We start from the raw sequence: 6,194 nt of genomic DNA on the forward strand, positions 1-6,194 counted from the left end.
ATTTCAATTCCAATGCAATATTTAAAATAAATTTTAAAAATATTACATTTAATTTGAAACACAATATGAGATAAAAGTTATAACATTCACAAATAGTTCTATACAATTAATTTAAACCTTTCATGTTATGAAAATCTAACATTTGATGTCATATATGCTTATATTAATTTAAACCTTCCCATCAATCACTTTGGTTTCGAATAAGTACTTTGTTCACAACATTTTTGCACCAATTACTTTGGCTTCAAGGACGTGTTCTTGAGTTTGCAAAATAACTAACTTTGTACCATTACACAATCCATTTAAATGATCTAAGCATAATTAAAGATCCAATATTCAAAGAAATCTCATGATCAGGAATCGTAAAACCTTTTGATAGTATTCAAAATACAAGTTTTGCCTTATCTCATTTTGATGTTCAGGCCCACAAACTAAATTAGAACTCAAGTGTATTAATAGATTAAAAGAAATCATGTGTTGATTTATTTCATTAACTAGATTCAAAATTAGAGCTAGAATATCCTTTCATTTTCTTGTAACTAATAGTCATGCCCGATTTAATTCAAGTACTAAGAAAAATATTTTCGATAATAACACTAATATAATAATTATAATCCTTTATTAGTAAGTTCATCTAGAATTATAATAAAGTCATCATCATCATTACCTATACTAGTAGTTCTATCCGATCTCCAATACTAAGTATATTTTTAGCAAGATGATTAATCTTGATATTTTCTAAATTAGAGTTAGTAGATTTAAGCCTTATATTTTTTATCAACTTAAGAACTTCACGATAATTCCATAAGTTGAATGAGTTAATCCTATCATTAACAATATATTGCCTACTTCCCTTAAGAATAATAGGTAAATTTTAAGAAAAATAACTACCAAACACTATTATTTTACTTCTAAAAGGAAAGTTTATAAAAATTGTTTTGTCTTAGATCATAGTTATCCATTGATGAGATAGGAAATTGGTGAATAATTATTTAAACTTCAACCATTACTTCTAAGAATATTCTTAATATCAATCAAAGCCAAGTTTTATGTCTCCTTATCTATTAATTGCAACTATAAATAATGAAAAGAAAAAAATCTAACAATCATGATAGGAAACATGATTGAAGAAAGATAATATATACTTAACAAAAACAAACAAAAATATCTTTACACAACAACTTTGAACTCTCTTCCCAAGCAACTCCTGACATTGACATCAAATTAGATGAATATAGAGATGTAATAATCTATGCATGTATCCTCCTAATCTGCAATGACTTGCCTTCTGTATTGTATTAATATACTCGTTGTCCACACGTCTTGAAATAAAGAATAAAAATTACATTAACAGTTCTAAAATCTTCATAAAATTAAGGCCCTAAACAACATATATTCTACCAATTACATTGTGACATTGTGTTAGACATTTGTTTGCTTAGTTTTTGTTTCTAACTGTAGTTAGTTGGGAATTCTGCATAAGTAATATCCATAGGCTACAACAAATTTGAGCTGAGATAACCCTTCAAAAATGTTGCATATAATAAGGAAAAGTCTCGCTTTTGATCAAAGGCAACACTTTCCGACAAAATATAACACTTTTTCGGGGGTGGCTATACTGCCGTTACCTTTGGTCTAAGGTAACATTTTGAAAAACCCTTTGAATGGCAACCCTTAAAACATGTTGCCTTTTCTACTAAAAAAAGTAACTTCATATAAAGGTTCCCTTAGAAGACCCAAACACAACGTTTTAATAAAGACTTTATGGCAACCCTTTTTACGAGTTGTATTTTCTAATACATAAACCAACATTTGTCCAGGATATTTTAAGTTGTCTTTTCATATATCTAAAGTAACACTTGTCCAGGCTTTTTAAGTTGCCTTTTTATATACCTAAAGCAACACTTGTATAAGTTTTTTCTGGTTATTTTTTTATATACATAAAGCAACACTTGTCTAAGTTTATTTGTGATTGTCTTTTTCTAATAGCAAAAGCAACACCTTATTGATTTTTTTTTAGGTTCTCTTGTTTTATATCTAAAGCAATATTTTTTTTTACATTTCTTATATTTATATGACATTTAAAGGATATATAATGTACACTAACAATATTTAAAAATTTAAATTCAATAAATCAATATGCGAAGAATAAGCTAATAATATATATTGCATGTATATAGAAAGGTGTTTCAAGTCCCAATTAACATGCTTGCTAAGTTACCAAGTGAAATAAACAATAAACATAAGTAAACAAAATACATATTTTTCTCATTATGAACTTGAACAAAAAAGAAACTAGTTTTTTCATTTGAAACCAAAGACTTTGTGCTTCACCATTGTGCTAAGGATTGCCTTTATCTCATAAAACTTCATCTAACCATAAGCAAGTTGAAGTCAAATCTAAATGGACAAAAAAAACATATAGTCAACAAGAATCTCAGCAATAACATGTATACTCAAGTGTTACAATAATTTAACACACCTATACCGAATCATCATTTGGTATATGAGTCGATGGAGGAGAATGTCGAGGAATCAAATTTGGATCTAACGCACTATTTGCAAACGATTCCTTAGATTGCAAGAGAGAAAGCGCTTCATCAATATTCATACCAGGAGAAGTTTGTTGCAACATAAGTTTCACAATATTCTCCAATCCTTGTAGCTTTTGCTTATGGTCGTCTAGTTCAGTTTTTAAGGTTGTTACCTTCTCTTTACTTTGTTTCTTGATTTCATCTATTTCTTTATTCTTCTTAAGAGAAATTTTTGTAAGTTATTCTAAAATATCAAACTCTTCTTGGATTCTCTTTACTAAACACTTTTTGAAATGCATTAGTAAGAGTTTCTCTAGCTTTTTGGAGATTATCAAGTTTATCCTACGCACAGAAATATATGATATGCCTATTTTTAGTGATAAAAAATTCAAACAAATGAATCCAATAACCTATTGATAACTCTTCATATTACAGTCATAAATTATTAGTCCCCACTATTTTCCATCTATCTCCTACATAAATTTCTCATTAATCATCAGTCTTCACTTCGTATATACTATTAGCATACTATGCTAGCAAAAAAGTCAGCATCTTTCAAGCTACGTATTTAATGTATAATACTTCTAATTATACAAAACAATTAATAAATTCATGATCATCATTCATTAGTATAAAAAGCAGCATAAACCTGAGAAACTACAAATACATCACGGATAAGCCACCAAAAGAAGTAAATTAAAAGCAAAAACTTCTAATTATATCTTTTGCTACAATTTAACTAGCAAAACAAAGCGAAGAATAACATAACCACTTGTATATATGTATGTTCAAAAGACTAAGTTAAAGCTCCCAAGTGTTCACAAGGAAAAAATAATCATGCTTGTGTTTCTAAGATAATTAGAGTTATAGTCATAAGCACAAAATAGCAACCAAAAGAAAAAAAATTATAGACTAACTTATAATCACAGCTAGTGTTTCTACATCAAGTGTTTTTCCTTTTAGTCCATTCCGAGTTGCAACAAATATTTTTGCTTGATTTGGTTCTTCTTTGTTCTCTTTTTTCTCACGCTATAAAACAATATGGCAATTATAAAGTTATAACATATAATAAAATTAGGTAAAAATCACAAGTAAATAATTTTAACATAAACGTGACCTTACCAAATCAACACGCACTCTTGCAAAATTGATTGGCCCCATTTTATGCCTCAATTGTTGCTTCTTGCGATTTTCAAAATTTACAACACACATAACCTATGTTTAACACAAACAATGTTGAAATAAAATAAAAAAATTAAAAGAGTTATACTTAGTCATATCAAATAATAATAATTGAAATTCTCTAACTCACTTTGACAGTTGGAATACTCTAATATGCAATTAGTTTCCTTAATTGTACTTCTAGAATTTCTAAAGGATGATTCACCAACATTTCCTCAATATTTTCAAAATATGGTTCAAAGTGTTTCTTCTTGATTCTTGTCTTGTAATACTTCCATGCTCCTTGAATACCAGTCATCACCCACAGCTTTAAGAATTTAAGAAGAATAAACTTTGACTACAAACACATTGATTTCATCCTATCATATAAATAAAAAGATTATAAATATATGACATAAACATAAAGATAAATTAAGCTTATAAATATACTTCCATATGGGTTTTTTTATTTTCTTAAGCACAACTTTTCAATTAGTGTAAATAAAAAGAGGCATTACTACACCCATGTTGACACTTTAACAAGTATAATTTGATGGTGAAAGACAACATAGAAAACCCCTTGCAACCGAGATATAGTTCTTTTCTAGCCTCTTCAACTAAGTTATAAAATTTATTTGCATTTTCATTCATACCTTCTTTTATTCCTTCCGCTTGTGCCACATCCCTAAATCTATCATTAAACAAGGCATCCATGTCATCATATGAGTTAGTCTCACTCTCACTCCCACTATCACTATCACTATCGCTATCGCTATCAACATCCATTCTGACTATGCCTTTTCCCATGATGAATCCATCTCATAATAAATCCAAAGGCAATAAAATGGATATAAATTCTTTGCCTTTGGTTCCACAAGAAATTACAACACTTTTCATAAAGGCATAAGATTTTCTCTCCTTGCGGGTTTCTGATAGAGTAAGCAAAGTCTAAGAAGTCATTAACACTGTTACCAAACTCATCTTTATCTCTCAGAAAACTCATCTAATCTTTTCTAACTCTTGGAAAAACCTAATTATTCATATATTGTTACTACTATTTTACCAAGAATGTAAATAAAAATGTTCACACATATTAAGTATATAAATTCATCAACTGGCACACAACAATATTATTATTAAAATTAAGAAAGAATTATATTGATTTTCCAAAAGTAAACTAAATACCAAAAGACATTAAAAATGGAAAAAAATCTGCACAAAGGTACATAATATACATATGAAAGCATACAAGTATAAGCAAGATAAAAAAACTTACGGAGTCATAGCTCAACAAATGGCAATCTTCAAGTCCTAGAATGTCCACCAATATTCCTCGAACTCCTCTGAAGCAATCTTTCTCTAAAAAGAGTAAAGAATAAAATTTATATTATTCTCTATGAACTATTTAACTCAATCAAAGTGTCCAACAGAACAAACAAACAAAAAATAATAATCGATTCTATATGCACTAGTTAATTCAGCAAATTACAAAAATTAATCATTTTATAATTTACATTAAAAATGAAGAAATCAAAGGAAAAAAAAATACCAGAATCAATGTGCAATAGTATTGAGAATATAATAATTATTAGTGTTGTTCTTTCGCGAAGTTATTACTCTAATTGGAAATACGTTAGAAGTTGCAAATGATGGCTACTTTAATTTCAAAAGTTATACATCTAAATTCTAATGCCTTTTTCAATTTTTTAGAACAAATTGATGATGAATTCTAAGAACTCCACTAACTTGAGTTTTTTTTTTCAAAAATTCTGTAAACTAGAAGTCATGGCAGGGGCACCTATTACAGAAAAATGAAACTCCTGTCAAGTACTCATACAAAATGCAGAACCAAGATTAAAAAACAACAGCAGTATCAGACACAAACAAAGTTAAAACAACTTCAATTTAACAACTGGTGCACGAAATTGTGATCTCAATGACGCCAACAACTTGGTATGCACAATCGTAATCTCAATTCTCTGTCACAACTTCGCACAACTAACCAGCAAGTGCACTGGGTCGTCCAAGTAATAAACCTTATGTGAGTAAGGGTCGATCCCATAGAGATTGTCGGCTTGAAGCAAGCTATGGTCACCTTGTAAATCTCAGTCAGGCGGATTCAAATGGTTATGGAGAATTGAAAATTAAAACATAATTAAAATATAAACTGGGATAGAGATACTTATGTAATTCATTGGTGAGAATTTCAGATAAGCGTATAGAGATGCCTTCGTTCCTTCTGAACTTCTGCTTTCCTGCTGTCTTCATCCAATCATTCCTACTCCCTTCCATGGCAAGCTTATGCAGGGCATTACCGTTGTCAATGGCTACATCCCGTCCTCTCAGTGAAAATGGTCCAAAATGCGCTGTCACCGCACGACTATTCATCTGTCGGTTCTCGATCATACTGGAATAGGATTCAGTCATCCTTTTGCGTCTGTCACTACGCCCAGCACTCGCGAATTTGAAGCTCGTCACAGCCATCCCTTCCTAGATCCT

The sequence above is a fragment of the Arachis ipaensis genome, chromosome B01 (assembly GCF_000816755.2).
Source record: "Arachis ipaensis cultivar K30076 chromosome B01, Araip1.1, whole genome shotgun sequence".
Classification (NCBI taxonomy): domain Eukaryota; kingdom Viridiplantae; phylum Streptophyta; class Magnoliopsida; order Fabales; family Fabaceae; genus Arachis; species Arachis ipaensis.